The 17455-nt window shown below is 38.9% G+C and overlaps 1 protein-coding gene across 4 annotated transcripts in view; it reads left to right on the top strand.

Annotated features, from left to right (window-relative positions):
* Positions 1-17455, top strand: part of BMP2K (BMP2 inducible kinase) — a 115724-nt gene that overhangs the window by 30785 nt on the left and 67484 nt on the right. The gene's annotated exons all lie outside the window — the stretch shown is intronic.

Genomic DNA, 17455 nt, shown 5'->3' with positions numbered 1-17455 from the left:
GCATTTGCTCTAGTTCCCAGAGCCTCAGTTCCCACAGGGCTATGTAAAAGGGTCCAGGTGATGCCTGTGCATACAGTGCATTATAGGAGAGGAACCCTGAGTTTAGGGAAGTAGAACCTGTTAAAATGTATATTAGTCTGCCCCAGAGAAGGTATGGGGGAGACATTGTTATCTTTAGTATGCTAGGCAGTAAACAAAACTGCCCTTTGCTCCAGAGGGAATATACAGGCTGCATCTTCTAAAGCTGTTACTATGCAATCTTGAAAAGATAGTCCAACATAAAGGTAGTTAGTGCCTCTGCTTACAAGATATGTAGAAATGAGACACTGATGTTGACTTGTTTTCCAGTACATCTTCTCCATCTCAGTTAATACTGATTTCATCCTTCCAGTCCCTCAGTCCAGAAATATTGAAGACATTTTTAACTCCCCTTTTTTCTCTTGTATCTCACATCCAGTCTATCAGGAAATTTTGTCCACTCTGCCTTCAAAGTTTATCTAGAATTTTTTTTTGTTTGTTTCTCACTATTCCTACTGCCTTTTTCAAAACCATTACCATGTTTTAACAGAATTATTGTGGTAGCCTACTACCTGGCTTTCCTAATTCTAATCTTCACTCCTGTTCCCACACAGTAGCCAGAATGGTCATATTAAAATAGCAGTTCAGACATGTCTCTCATCAATTTAGAGCTCTCCAGTGGCTTCTCATTTTACTTGGAATGAAAGCCAAAAATCTTTACTCTCATCGACACATAAGACCCTGTGTGGTCTGGCTCCCTTTTATCTCATTGAATTCCTTTTTTGTTTTCTCTTTGTTCATTTGGCTTTAGGCTTTCCTGTCCCTTTGCTGTTCTCCAGACATATCAGTCAGGCTCCCTGTCTTAGGGCCTTCGTACAACCTATTTTCTCTACCTGGAATGCACTTGTCCTGATATCCATATGGCTCATTCTCTCACTTTCTATCTTTACTTAAAATTTGCCCCAGGCCATTCCCATGCATTTAGATTAAATATTTCAACCCCCCCCCTCCTGCCAATGCAGTTTTCCAGTCTACTATCCATCTCCACTTAATTTTCTTCTTCTCAGAATGTATCACTATCTCCTATATAGTGTATATTTTACTTGTTTATTTTGGTCCAGTCACTCTAGAATGTAAGCTAACAAAGGGCAAGAGAGTTTCTCTGAATTTTTTATAGTTTTGATTCTAGCACCTAGTATAGTACGTGGCACCTTGTGAGCAGTTAATATATATTGTTGAATGGTTGAATGGATGATTTACGTGGTTTAGAAGTGAAATACTGTTTTCAGAATTTATGTTGTATATTAGGAGTATAGTGAACAGTGGGAACATAGGAAAATGATGAATCAGATTGCTTTTTTTTTTTAAATCAGATTGCTTTTTATTCACAGATGATCAATGTAGTAATTCTAGCTTATCAGTTAAAACACCTTTCAGCAGAACCATTTTATTAATGTTAAGTCATTCACTTAAATATTTGAGTGCCAGGCAAGGTGGCATTCAAACATTGATGATACTATGATTTAAAAAGTGTACACAGTCTCTGTTCTTATGGAATTTACACCCAGTTGAGAGTGGCACTGAATGAGTATATAACAAATTGTGGCAGGTAAGTTTTTAGAATTTCCTCTTGTAGAGTTTGCAAACTCAGATGCCTGCACAGGCCAGGCAGATAATGTAAAAGTGAAGTGGCCCAGTGAAGAATACATTGAAACAGTAGGGAGGAGAGAGTTCAGAGGCACTGAAAGGCACACATCTCTTGTAAAGACGTACTTACAGCTCCATCTGATTGATGGATGTCATGTAGGAATGAGGACCCACTGTTTCCTTATCTCCAAGTTTTTTAAGAGAAACTGAAAATGTAGGTTGTCATCTGAAATATCACAATCTTCTAAGGTACTGAACAGTCCAAACATTGTTTTGACCTAAGGCATCTTCTTTATAAGGAATACTGCCTTTTTTTTTTTTTTTTTTTTTTAAGATTTTATTTATTCAGGAGAGACACACAGAGACAGAGACACAGGCAGAGGGAGAAGCAGGCTCCATGCAGGGAGCCCGATGCCAGACTCGATCCCAGGACCCTGGGATCATGACCACAGCCAAACGCAGATGCTCAACCACTGAGCCACCTAGGTGTCCCCAGAAATGCTGCATCTTAAGTAAGGTTCTATCAGGAAGAAAGCTCTGGGAGTGGGGAAGGCATTGTTTTCTCTTCATTATCTGTTTTTCTTTTGTTTCTCAGTTTTAATGTTTTTCCTAGGTCCTCTCGTATGTAATTATATAGTTAGACTTTTCTTCTGACATAACTAACCAGGACAGATGTGGATGTAAAAATTACTAGAAGGTGAGGTTTATGGAAGGGGGAAGGAAGGACTTGTGACTCCCATCTTTTCAGCTTTGTGTTATTGGACTAGCTGCTTACCTTCTTCCTAAGTGTTTATTCCTCATATGTACAATGGGAATATCAGTTAAACTGCCCATGATATTATGAGTGATAAATAAAATAATGTACTTGGAAGTGCTTTGTATAGTGTTAGCACTATATGAATGCTATACTTTTGCCTTTTCTTCTCTAACTCCCCTTCTTGTTCCCTGCCTAATCAAATGTACCTGACTCATTCTTTCATTGCCTTGTACTAGATAGCACTTACTGATACGATAACTTTGGCAAGCATTTAAGTTAGTAATCCTCTTTAGGAGTATTTTCACTTTTATTTTTTAAAAATATTTTTTATAGATTTTATTCATGAGAGAGAGAGAGGCAGAGACACAGGCAGAGGGAGAAGCAGGCTCCATGCAGGGAACCGGACCTGGGACTCGATCCTGGGTCCCCAGGATCATGCCCGGCTGAAGGTGGCGCTAAACCACTGAGCCACCAGTGCTGCCCTATTTTCACTTTGAAAAGAAACTTTCGAAGTCACTACCTTAACTTAAAGTAATGAAACTCGGATGTATCACAGGCCAGTGGACATTGGTTAGGAGGATCATTTTTCTGGCTCAAATCCCACAGCAAAATAAGTGCATGTTTTACTTATCTTGAAGATACTTTTCAAATGACATTGTTTTCTTTGGCAATGGTTGAAACCAGAAGTTACTGACAGCTTGGTATTTCCTATGTCTTGTTGATTTGCATGATGTATAATGATATACACAGTACAGAAAAACCACATGTAATTCTGTCCTTCCATCTTTCTTCTTCCATTCCCTAGGAAAACAAACTTAATAGGAGTAAACACTACTAAAGCCCAGTCTTTCATAAACATGAAATGCTTGTGTGTGTCAAGATGTTGGAGCTGTAGGTATCTAGGATACCATAAACATTTTCTGTGGCAAGAGACTTATGTTGCCTTTGGGGGAAGTTGTGAGTCTGTATAATCAGCAGCAGTGTATTTCTTGTAAAATAATAATTCTCAGTGGTGGTGGTGGTGGTGGTGGTGGTGGTGTTGGATGGTAAGGGATAGAGGAATTACCTGGGGAAAAACATCTTGTGTTTCTTGTTCTTTCTCTTCCAACTTTGTCATGAAAAATTTAAAATAATATGGAAAAGTTTAAGGAATAGTATAATGAATAACCATATGCTCATCATCTAGAGTCAACTACTAATAACATTTTACAACATTTTCTTTATACACTTCTGAAAACACATGAATAATTACTCTAAACACATGACTGTGTCGTAGAAGAATTATTGTTCTCAGATGGAACAGAGGTACTGTGATTAGAGGATAATGAATACATTTTAAGAATGTGTATGTGTTTAAATACCCATTAAATACTAATAAGTAAAATGATATGCTTTAAGATTTATTAGGTGAAAGGTTTCTAACAAAAGTACTTTGTAGGTAATGCTGTTTACTTCATATTGACTCACATCAGGAAACACATAATGTCAATATTAATGCAATATTAGTGACTCTCAGATTTCTCCTTTATATTTTTTTCCTTATGGTACTTTGGCATCATGGGGTTATCCTATTTTTCATCAGCCTTCATCTTGAATTTTTGCATACATTGATGATCCTTACTGAATTAGTTTCTTAATATTGTACTTCTCAATTTCGATACCTTTTCCTCCCAACTCCACTGACAGTCTCTATCATTTTTGGGAATGAGTAGTGTCTTTCAGTGTGTTGGGCAAGAAAATATTTCAAGAACCGTGGTTATAGGAGACATTTCATGGTAATTCTATATTTATATAACTTCTGCCAACTTGGATTTTCAGTTGTCTGGAAAGTGTTGATTAGGAGCTAAGAGAAGCTCACCGAATGTAAATTATCCCTGATGAAATTAATTTCTTATAGTGACTAGGAAAGTTCTTTTACCTGTCACGTTTTGTCAAAGAAATTAGGGTATCTTAGTTTTTACAAGGCTTTATAAAAAAATACCTCATTTTTTTCATTTGCAAGCATTTAGTTTACTTCAAAAGTGATTTGAACAGTTGTATTATGAACACATTTTGATTATTCATTTTGCACTTACTATTATGTAAAATCTTCATCAAGTTGCTTAATACCTAATGGAAGAGGCAGATTGATGAACAGAAGATCAAGTATGCTAATAGGGTATTGGACTGGAAGCTGTGATGAGAGTTTTAAGGAAGTGCTGTGTAACTTACAAGGATGTCTAATTGAACGAGTACATATTTACTAAGTACTTAATTTAGCATTGCATGTCTCCAAAATATTTGATGTTGACTTCAGACCTTTCTGGATTATTGAAAATCCATTCTGAATTAGGGTTAGATTTTAAAGTTTCTTATTTGTTGCTTCATATGGTGTATTTCTCATTTTCCTAAGTAGGAGATAAAATACATCCATAACTACTAAGTAGTTGCATTCCAACAACAATTCTCTGACACTAAACTGGGTGTCATACAAATTAAAGGGCTCAGTCCCAGTAGATTGCCCTTATTTCAGATGCCTAGGGGCCCTCAGCACTTCTGATGACTGGCTTGAATACAAATTTGGGGTTTCCCATGACTCTTCTTCAGATTTGATAATTTGCTAAATGACTCAGAATTTAGGAAAGTGCTATATACTTATGATTATCATTTTATTATAAAGGATACAAATGAATAACCAAAATGAACAGGTAAAGAAGGCAAGAGATAAGGTATGGAAGGGTCTCTAGTGTGGGAGCTTCTGTCTACATGGAGGCAGGTGTGCCACTCTCTGGGCACGTCAGAGTGTTCACCAACCAGGAAATTCTCTGAACCTTGTTATTCGGAAATTTTATTGAGGCTTCTTTACATAGGCAAAATTGATTAAGTCACGGACCATGTGATTGAACTCACTCTCTAAATCCTCTTTTCTTCTCAGAGGTTGGGAAGTGGAGTGAAAGGAGAGGCAGGAGGCTAAAAAGTTCCAACTCTCTAGTTATGTAGTAGGTTTTTCTGGGGCCAGCCTCCAACCTAAAGCTAGCTAGGGGCCCCACCACTATGTTTCTCATTAGTATAAACAGCACACTTCTGTCAGGGAATACCAAGGGTTTTTGAAGGTCTGTGCCAGGAACTGGGGACAAAGTCCATATATATTTTGTATTTTTATGTATGTAGAGTCACAATAATGCTTTCATTAAAATAATCAACTTGTAGGATGTTTCTACCCTAAAATGAATTGGGGAAGGGTTCATTTGTTATTTTGAGTAACTCTAGAGGGTTGCTTTCATTAGACACAAATCTTAAGAAACCAAAACATAAAGGTAGCTTATTGTGTTTAGGGGGGAAAAATAGAGTTGTTTTTTAGCCTTCATTTATCTTAAATTTTCAAGTCTTTAAAATGTAATTTACAAAGCTAATTTTGATTTGAATTATGTATGACATTTCATGAATACTTGTATCTACAAATGATTTGGGGCATGTTTATGTAGGTAAATGTTGTCTTTTTGAATCTTAACTGTGTTTATATTAGTTTATCAAGGCATGTGTTTATTTCCATTCTTTGTATTCTTGAAAATGTGTGTAGTGTAAATCTAACCTTCATAAGATGGAGTAGTAGTAATAGCAGCAGTACAATAGTAATCACAGTAGTAGTAACTATAATAGCTATCATCTATGAAATAGGTGATATTAAGCACTTTACATACATAATCTCTTTCACTGTTTACAGTAGTCTTGTGAGATCTTATTATGTTTCCAAATGCATGAGGACACTAGGGGTCAGAAGTGAACAGGCCTTATGTTCATGTAATTAGTAATGGTGGAGTTAATATTTAATTCCAAGTCTGACCCCAAAAGCCTTGCTCCTCCTCCTCTCTTGCTATGATGGATTCTAAGAAAATATTTAGTGGAGCATTTTGCCATCGTTCATTGATTCATTCGTCCAATAAATAATAATCTTGTGCCCATTAACTTATACCAGGCATTAGTCTGTCTTCCATTTATACCTAGCAGTGTTTATTACTTCAAAACTTCTAACCTCTCATAGTGTCTGTTGTTAATATAAAGGCTCAAGCACTATTTCATTTCTCTGGTTAGTCTCTTCTTCAAGATGATGATTTTGGAATAGTCTTACTATATAATCAAGGGGTTTTTTGGGGGCCGTCTTTTGGACATTTTTATTTGGCGTTATTCTTAGTATTATTTATATGTTTATCTTGCAGTGATTGTCTTACTGTGATCGCTTTAGAAATTGACTATTGAAGCAACTATAAAGTTTTCAGATTAATTTCAGCTAGACAACGAAGTATTTGGTAAAATGACACCATTAGTATGTAATATGCTTATTTAAAAATTGTATGAGCTTAATTATGCTTACACATTCACTTACTGCTTGTGAGGTGGCCAGATGATATCGAAGCCAGCCCAAACTAAGGCAAATTTGCAATCATTAAAAATTTTTTTTCGTGTGGCATTTAGGATCTTTTCTATCCTGAACCTTCTGAAGTTTGTTGATGATGAGCCTTGATATGGATCTTTTTTGTTTGTTCATCATGCTTGGTATTTATTGGGTTAGTGCTTTTAAAAAAAATAATTAAATTTTAAATTAAAATAAATCAGTATAATTAACATACATTGTTATATTAGTTTCAGGTGTACAATATAGTGATCCAGCAACTCTGTACCTTCCTCAGTGCTCATTACAATAAATCTACTCTTTATTCCATTCCTCTGTTTCATCCATACCCACCCACTTCCCCTCTCTATAGTTAAGAGTCTCTTTTTTTCTTTGTTTTGTTTCTTAAATTCTACATATGAGTGAAATCACATGGTATGTGTCTTTCTCTGCCTTATTCCTTTAGCATTATACCCTCTAGATCCATTCATGTTGTTGCAAATGGCAAGATTTCAGATTTCATTCTTTTTTTTTTTTTTAAGATTTAATTTATTTATTCATGAGAGACACAGGGAGAGAGAGACAGAGACATAGGCAGAGGGAGAAGCAGGCTCCATGCAGGAAGCCCGATGTGGGACTCGATCTCAGGACTCTGGGATCACGCCATGAGCTGAAGGCAGTCGCTCAACCAACCGCTGAGCCACGCAGGTGTCCCAGATTTCATTCTTTTTATGACTAATATCCCAATGTATATATATTGGGTTAGCCCTTATAGAAACCCATATACTTCAAGTTTGAGATGTATGTGTATGTATTATATCTTTGATAGACTTTTATTTTCTCTTTCTGAAACTTCTGTTACTGTGATGTTAGACCTTTGGACTTGTACTTCCAGTTGGTAAATTACCATCTGTACCAGAGGAAATACAGGGAAGATAAAGAAATGAAGAAACTGGTTCTGTCATTCATGTTTTCCTTTTTTCATGTTATCTCTCTGAACACATTTGAGGGGAGTTACAAATATATGCACCATCAGTAAATTAAAAGTAAGACATAGAAAAATGATGGCTTTTAATAGGAGGAATGGTTTATCAGAAAGGAAAGTTAGTCTGTAGAAATATATACCTTATGTTCATACACAGTTACCAGAGGCACCTGGCATCTATAGAGTTTTACAAGGTGGTATTCAGTCAGGTGCAAGGTATACTGTAATTCTTTTAATACTGTTAAGTGAAACAAATTTAGGTTGGCTTAAAGCTACTCCTTCATTTAAATGTGCTTACTTTTTGTGTTGGGTTGGGGACAAAAGAGGTGATATTTAAATTAGTCTGTGGAATGGTTTCACATGTGAACCACATGTCCTACCCTGGAAACAAACTAGGGGAGGCTGATAATCATTGCTTTTCATAATATAATACCCACAAAATGGAAGGAATGCCAATACTATATTCTATTATATGATTTATAGATTGCAGAAGATGCCAATAATTTTTCTTCTCATGTTAACTTGCATAAATACACATTTATTTCCCGTTTTACTCTGTCAGATCAATATCTGTTATTCTTGTATTTTCTTGGGATTTTGAGCACATTTGGAATACTTTATAACACCCTCATAGTCCTATATTTGGAATTATAAATAAAACTTTATTTTAACAACTGTGCCTTGACTTAGACTTGAACTGTATATTGAATTGGACAACATAATAAGTGGAATTTGCGGTTAACTGCCAGTAACCTTGTGATATATGTATGCAGTGAGTTGAGAATTAAAGTACGAGGAGGAGGGGCAAGACGGCGGAAGAGCAGGGTCCCCAAGTCACCTGTCCCCACCAAATTACCTAGATAACCTTGAGATCATCCTGAAAATCTACGAATTCGGGCTGAGATTTACATTTCTTTAAAAATTTATTTATTTATTTATGATAGAGAGAGAGAGAGGGAGAGAGGCAGAGACACAGGCAGAGGGAGAAGCAGGCTCCATGCCCTGGGAGCCTGATGTGGGACTCGATCCCGCGTCTCCAGGATCGCGCCCTGGGCCAAAGGCAGGCGCCAAACCGCTGCACCACCCAGGGATCCCCCGGGCTGAGATTTAAAGAGAGACCAGCTGGAATGCTACAGTGAGAAGAGTTCGCGCTTCCATCAAGGTAGGAAGACGGGGAAAAAGAAATAAAGAAACAAAAGGCCTCCAAGGGGGAGGGGCCCCACGAGGAGCCGGGCTGAGGCCGGGGCGAGTGTCCCCAGGACAGGAGAGCCCCGTCCCGGAGGAGCAGGAGCTGCACCAACCTTCCCGGGCGGAAAGGGGCTTGCAGGGAGTTAGAGCAGGACCCAGGAGGGCGGGGATGCCCTCGGGCTCCCGGGGACACTAACAGGCACCTGCGCCCCGGGAGATGCGCCGAGCTCCCTAAGGGCTGCAGCGCCCACGGCGGGACCCGGAGCAGCTCGGTGGGGCTCGGGCGGCGGCTCCGCGGAGGGGGCTGCGGGGCGGGAGCGCGAATCCAACAGCGCAGGCCCCGGAGCACAGGGCGCCGGGACACAGCCCAGGATCCGGCCTCCCCCGGGACAGGCAGAGGCCGGGAGGGCCCAGGACAGCGAGGACGCACCTGCCCCGAGCTGAGCAGATCAGAGGCCCCGCCCCGGAGCCCCCAGGCCCTGCAGACGGAGAGCCCTGGAGCTACTGCGGGAGCTGACTCTAGGGCTGCAGAGCTGGCCCCGCCACTGGGGCTGTTCCTCCTGGGGCCTCCCGGGGTAAACAACCCCCCACTGAGCCCTGCACCAGGCAGGGGGAGAGCAGCTCCCCCAAGTGCTAACACCTGAAAACCAGCACAGCAGGCCCCTCCCCCAGAAGACCAACTAGAAGGACAAGTTCCAGGGGAAGTCAAAGGACTTAAAGTATACAGAATCAAAAGATACATCCCCCGTGTTTTCTTTTTTCTTTTCTTTTTTTTTTTTTTTTTTTTTTTGCTTTGTGATTTCTGTTTGCTTCCCCCACCCTTTATTTTCCTTTCTTCCTTTTTCTTCTTTTTTCTTTTTTCTTTTTTTCTTCCTTTTTCCTTTTCCTTATTTTTTTTTCTCATTTTTTTTTCTCATTTCTTTCCTTCTTTCTCTCCTCTCTTTTTCTCCTTTTCCCAATACAACTTGTTTTTGGCCACTCTGCCCTGAGCAAAATGACTAGAAGGAAAACCTCACCTCAGAAGAAAGAATCAGAAACAGCCCTCTCTCCCACAGAGTTACAAAATCTGGATTACAATTCAATGTCAGAAAGCCAATTCAGAAGCACTATTAGAAAGCTACTGGTGGCTCTAGAAAAAAGCATAAAGGACTCAAGAGACTTCATGACTGCAGAATTTAGATCCAATCAGGCAGAAATTAAAAATCAATTGAATGAGATGCAATCCAAACTAGAAGTCCTAACGACGAGGGTTAATGAGGTGGAAGAACGAGTGAGTGACATAGAAGACAAGTTGATGGCAAAGAGGGAAACTGAGGAAAAAAGAGACAAACAATTAAAAGACCAAGAAGATAGATTAAGGGAAATAAATGACAGCCTGAGGAAGAAAAACCTACATTTAATTGGGGTTCCCGAGGGTGCCGAAAGGGACAGAGGGCCAGAATATGTATTTGAACAAATCCTAGCTGAAAACTTTCCTAATCTGGGAAGGGGAACAGGCATTCAGATCCAGGAAATAGAGAGATTCCCCACCTAAAATCAATAAAAACCGTTCAACACCTGACATTTAATAGTTAAACTTGCAAATTCCAAAGATAAAGAGAAGATCCTTAAAGCAGCAAGAGACAAGAAGTCCCTGACTTTTATGGGGAGGAGTATTAGGGTAACAGCAGACCTCTCCACAGAGACCTGGCAGGCCAGAAAGGGCTGGCAGGATATATTCAGGGTCCTAAATGAGAAGAACATGCAACCAAGAATACTTTATCCAGCAAGGCTCTCATTCAAAACGGAAGGAGAGATCAAGAGCTTCCAAGACAGGCAGGAACTGGAAGAATATGTGACCTCCAAACCAGCTCTGCAAGAAATTTTAAGGGGGACTCTTAAAATTCCTCTTTAAGAAGAAGTTCAGTGGAACAATCCACAAAAACAAGGACTGAATAGATATCATGATGACACTAAACTCTTACCTTTCAATAGTAACTCGAAAGTGAATGGGCTCAATGACCCCATCAAAAGGCACCGGGTTTCAGACTGGATAAAAAAGCAGGACCCATCTATTTGCTGTCTACAGGAGACTCATTTTAGACAGAAGGACACCTACAGCCTGAAAATAAAAGGTTTGCGAACCATTTACCATTCAAATGGTCCTCAAAAGAAAGCAGGGGTAGCCATCCTTATATCAGATAAACTAAACTTTACCCCGAAGACTGTAGTGAGAGATGAAGAGGGACACTATATCATACTTAAAGGATCTATCCAACAAGAGGAGTTAACAATCCTCAATATATATGCCCCGAATGTGGGAGCTGCCAAATATATAAACCAATTAATAACCAAAGTGAAGAAATACTTAGATAATAATACACTTATACTTGGTGACTTCAATCTAGTGCTTTCTATACTCGATAGGTCTTCTAAGCACAACATCTCCAAAGAAACGAGAGCTTTAAATGATACACTAGACCAGATGGATTTCACAGTATCTACAGAACTTTACATCCTAACTCAACTGAATACACATTCTTCTCAAGTGCACATGGAACTTTCTCCAGAATAGACCACATACTGGGTCACAAATCGGGTCTGAACCGATACCAAAAGATTGGGATCGTCCCCTGCATATTCTCAGACCGTAATGCCTTGAAATTAGAACTAAATCACAACAAGAAGTTTGGAAGGACCTCAAACACGTGGAGGTTAAGGACCATCCTGCTAAAAGATGAAACTGTCAACCAGGAAATTAAGGAAGAATTAAAAAGATCATGGAAACTAATGAGAATGAAGATACGACCCTTCAAAATCTTTGGGATGCAGCAAAAGCAGTCCTAAGGGGGAAATACATCGCAATACAAGCATCCATTCAAAAACTGGAAAGAACTCAAATACAAAAGCTAACCTTACACGTAAAGGAGCTAGAAAAAAAAACAGCAAACAGATCCTACACCCAGCAGAAGAAGAGAGTTAATTAAAATTTGAGCAGAACTCAACGAAATTGAGACCAGAACGACTGTGGAACAGATCAACAGAACCGGGAGTTGGTTCTTTGAAAGAATAAGATAGATAAACCATTAGCCAGCCTTATTAAAAAGAAGGAGAGAAGACTCAATAAAATCATGAATGAGAAAGGAGAGATCACTACCAACACCAGGGAAATACAAACCTTTTAAAAACATATTATGAACAGCTATACGCCAATAAATTAGGCAATCTAGAAGAAATGGACGCATTCCTGGAAAGCCACAAACTACCAAAACTGGAACAGGAAGAAATAGAATACCTGAACAGGCCAATAACCAGGGAGGAAATTGAAGCAGTCATCAAAAACCTCCCAAGACACAAAAGTCCAGGGCCCGATGGCTTCCCAGGGGAATTCTATCAAACGTTTAAAGAAGAAACCATACCTATTCTACTAAAGCTGTTTGGAAAGATAGAAAGAGATGGAGTACTTCCAAATTCGTTCTATGAGGTCAGCATCACCTTAATTCTGAAACCAGACAAAGACCCCACCAAAAAGGAGAATTACAGACCAATATCCCTGATGAACATGGATGCAAAAATTCTCAACAAGATACTAGCCAATAGGATCCAACAACACATTAAGAAAATTATTCACCATGACCAAGTAGGATTTATCCCCGGGACACAAGGCTGGTTCAACACTTGTAAAACCATCAATGTGATTCATCATATCAGCAAGAGAAAAACCAAGAACCATATGATCCTCTCATTAGATGCAGAGAAAGCATTTGACAAAAAAAGCATCCATTCCTGATCAAAACTCTTCAGAGTGTAGGGATAGAGGGAACATTCCTCGACGTCTTAAAAGCCATCAGCAAATGGAAAAGTCCACAGCAAACATCATTCTCAATGGGGAAGCACTGGGAGCCTTTCCCCTAAGATCAGGAACAAGACAGGGATGTCCTCTCTCACCACTGCTGTTCAACATAGTACTGGAAGTCCTCGCCTCAGCAATCAGACAACAAAAAGACATTAAAGGCATTCAAGTTGGCAAAGAAGAAGTCAAACTCTCCCTCTTCGCCGATGACATGATACTGTACATCGAAAACCCAAAAGCCTCCACCCCAAGATTGCTAGCACTCCTACAGAAATTTGGTAGCGTGGCAGGATACAAAATCAATGCCCAGAAATCAGTGGCATTTCTATACACTAACAATGAGACTGAAGAAAGAGAAATTAAGGAGCCAATCCCATTTACAATTGCACCCAAAAGCATAAGATACCTAGGAATAAACCTAACCAAAGAGGTAAAGGATCTATACCCTAAAAACTATAGAACACTTCTGAAAGAAATTGAGGACGACACAAAGAGATGGAAAAATATTCCATGCTCATGGATTGGCAGAATTAATATTGTGAAAATGTCAATGTTACCCAGGGCAATTTACACGTTTAATGCAATTCCTATCAAAATACCATAGACCTTCTTCAGAGAGTTAGAACAAATTATTTTAAGATTTGTGTGGAATCAGAAAAGACCCCGAATAGCCAGGGGGATTTTAAAAAAGAAAACCATAGCTGGGGGCATCACAATGCCAGATTTCAGGTTGTACTACAAAGCTGTGGTCATCAAGACAGTGTGGTACTGGCACAAAAACAGACACATAGATCAATGGAACAGAATAGAGATCCCAGAAGTGGGCCCTGAACTTTATGGTCAACTAATATTGGATAAAGGAGGAAAGACTATCCACTGGAAGAAAGACAGTCTCTTCAATAAATGGTGCTGGGAAAATTGGACATCCACATGCAGAAGAATGAAACTAGACCACTCTCTTGCACCATACACAAAGATAAACTCAAAATGGATGAGAGATCTAAATGTGAGACAAGAGTCCATCAAAATCCTAGAGGAGAACACAGGCAACACCCTCTTTGAACTCGGCCACAGTAACTTCTTGCAAGATACATCCACGAAGGCAAAAGAAACAAAAGCAAAAATGAACTATTGGGACTTCATCAAGATGAGAAGCTTTTGCACAGCAAAGGATACAGTCAACAAAACTAAAAGACAACCTACAGATGGGAGAAGATATTTGCAAATGACATATCAGATAAAGGGCTAGTTTCCAAGATCTATAAAGAACTTATTAAACTCAACACCAAAGAAACAAACAATCCAATCATGAAATGGGCAAAAGACAAGAAGAGAAATCTCACAGAGGAAGACATGGACATGGCCAACATGCACATGAGAAAATGCTCTGCATCACTTGCCATCAGGGAAATACATATCAAAACCACAATGAGATACCACCTCACACCAGTGAGAATGGGGAAAATTAACAAGGCAGGAAACCCCAAATGTTGGAGAGGATGCAGAGAAAAGGGAACCCTCTTGCACTGTTGGTGGGAATGTGAACTGGTGCAGCCACTCTGGAAAACTGTGTGGAGGTTCCTCAAAGAGTTAAAAATAGACGTGCCCTACGACCCAGCAATTGCACTGCTGGGGATTTACCCCAAAGATACAGATGCAATGAAACGGCGGGAAACCTGCACCCCGATGTTTCTAGCAGCAATGTCCACAATAGCCAAACTGTGGAAGGAGCCTCGGTGTCCATCGAAAGGTGAATGGATAAAAAAGATGTGGTTTATGTATACAATGGAATATTACTCAGCCATTAGAAACGACAAATACCCACCATTTGCTTCCACGTGGATGGAACTGGAGGGTATTATGCTGAGTGAAGTAAGTCAATCGGAGAAGGAGAAACATAATATGTTCTCATTCCTTTGGGGAGTATAATAGTGAAAGGGAATATAAGGGAAGGGAGAAGAAATGTGTTGGAAATATCAGAAAAGGAGGCAGAACATAAAGACTCCTGACTCTGGGAAATGAACTAGGGGTGGTGGAAGGGGAGGAGGGCGGGGGGTGGGGGTGAATGGGAGACGGGCACTGAGGGGGTCACTTGACCAGATGAGCACTGGGTGTTATTCTGTATGCTGGTATATTGAACACCAATAAAAAATAAATTTATTATAAAAAGAAATACATGATAATGTAGTCAAAACTCTAGATAAAAATTTTGAGGGACTGATGAATGATTGATCGTGAATGATTTCTCTGAGGAAAAATGTGTGTTGAAGAATGTGGTAGATATGGATTGGTGGCAAACAGATGATGTTCCTCTCTTGGATTACTGTAATGTCTTAACTAATTACTTCCCACTAAGTGCATTCTTCAAACAAATAATATAAGCTGATTAATAATCAGAAAATGCTGGCAAATATAATATTTGCAGAAATATAACTAAATTATTCCCTTTCATTCTCAAAGCAGGCATTCTTCATGACCATTATTTACTTTGTTTATGTAGAAAACTGTTGATGAACACATTGTCTCTCTATTTAGAAAACTTAATGTCTGGTGGGATCTATGTCTAATTTTACATTAGTGAATCTATCAAACTTTAACTTTTAGGGATAGAAGTTTTATGAAAACTTAAAATTTTTCCTTAATTTTTAGGCATAAAATTACATTGTTTTGTGGGTGGTTAAGAATGAATATATAGGATCCATGAGTCTCGTAACTTAATCTCTGTTTCAAAGGATATTTAAGTAGGGTGTACATCAGAACTAACTGGGAGACTACTGTCCATTAATACTCCCCAGTTAATAACCAGTGTACATTATTATATACTTTAGAGAATGTATAAAGAAGTAGAGTAATATAAAGTATAGGGGACTTTTTAGCTGCGCACACACACGGTCTGACTGGAGCTTTCGGATTCAGACTTGGGGTCAGAACTTGGAAAACTGTTCAAGATAAATTCATTCTTTCTTTCTGTCTGTTACCAGCTCACCAGGCAATTTGATGCATAGCTGTGTTTGGGAAGCATGATTCTAGGTGAATCTCTAGATAAATGTCTCAAAACAAATGCTGTTTAAATGATTTATCTTGATCTCATACTACCTCCTTACTTGGATCTAACTTTTAGCATTTTTTTGAATTTTTAAAAAATTAAATAAAATTTGAGTAGTTGAAGTATTACTTTATTAGTGCTACTAATTTCTTAGTGTTTACATTTAAAATTAATGCTAAGTGTACTTTAAAAAAATTCCTTGCATTGTTAGAGCTTTTACTTCAAATACCTTTCCCAAATATCATCTTTTTCTTTCCTGGTAACAACCTTGTGAATCAGGTGATTTGATTTCCCCTACATTGTTTACATGGAAATCCAGATCTACAAGGTGAGAGTTTTACAGTTTGTTGGAATTGCAGCAGGGGACATGGAGGCCCCAGATTGAATCCATACTGATTCTGGAGTGTCTTAGGAAGTCTTTTTTTCCCTTATCATCTATCCCTAGTAGTTAACTTTTCCTTGACTAATTTGCATTGAGTCAGAGTGCAGGTGCCTTAGCATTGCTTAGTATGTTGCTTTGTACAGGCTATCAAACTGATAAAAGTGACACATCATTTTTTATTTTTTTATTTTTATTTTTATTTTTTTAATCTTTTTTTATTTTTTATTTATTATGTATTTATGATAGTCACACACGGAGAGAGAGAGAGAGGCAGAGACACAGGCAGAGGGAGAAGCAGGCTCCATGCACCAGGAGCCCGACATGGGATTCTATCCCGGGTCTCCAGGATCTCTTTGGCCCTGGGCCAAAGGCAGGCGCCAAACCGCTGCGCCCCCCAGGGATCCCCATCATTTTTTATTTTAAACTACATTAGGCAACATAATATCCTTTACCAGGATGAGCTTTATAAACTTCAGGTGGAAGTCTGGATGTGATAGAAGTAATTGTTCTTCAGAATACCTAGCAATGTGTTTCAGATTTGCTTTCTCAGATACAATTGACAGACTCTCCAAAAAACTGTGGCATAAATAATGAAGACATTTATATCATTTAAGAAGGAGGTGGTTCCAGTGTTGTCTAATTCAGTAGACTAATTATGTCAGTGTTCTGGGTCATTTTTGATCTGATCCTTTTGGTCCATCATGGCCACAGATAGCTGCGATAGGTCTAAACATCATATATAACAAAATCCAAAAGCCAGAGGAAGAGCATGGCCTTCTTCACAAGTCTTTCTGTTTTTCTAGGTGGACAGTCTTCCTACATTCCCCAGCCAATTTTCCCTTATGTCCCAAAGCAAAATCGATTATATATCTGGTTCTAAATCAGATACTGACAAGAGGAAATGAAATTCCATTATCACCTTATAACATTGTTGGTTCATTCCCTGGAACTAGAGGGGGACCCACCCCTCTGATCCTGTTGATGCTTCAAATAACATCAGTGTTTCGTTATCACAGAGAGGGGGAGGCTAGTGGGTAAGCAGTCACTAGTAAGTATGTGCCAAACTATAGTAATAAAATTATGTAGTGATATTTTCCATGTATTATGTAAGAAGTATTGCTGTGCAAAATGAAATTTTAGCATTTTCTCCTTTAAAGGGAAGCTTACTCATTTCAGAAGTGTGTTATTCTCTATGTGCTGCTTTATGATTGGTGTAGGAAGCCAGTATTTT

The sequence above is a fragment of the Vulpes vulpes genome, unplaced genomic scaffold, assembly GCF_048418805.1.
Source record: "Vulpes vulpes isolate BD-2025 unplaced genomic scaffold, VulVul3 u000000899, whole genome shotgun sequence".
NCBI classification, from domain to species: Eukaryota; Metazoa; Chordata; class Mammalia; order Carnivora; family Canidae; genus Vulpes; species Vulpes vulpes.
Note: the sequence above shows the minus strand (reverse complement) of the source record. Positions and strands in the feature narration are given on the sequence as shown.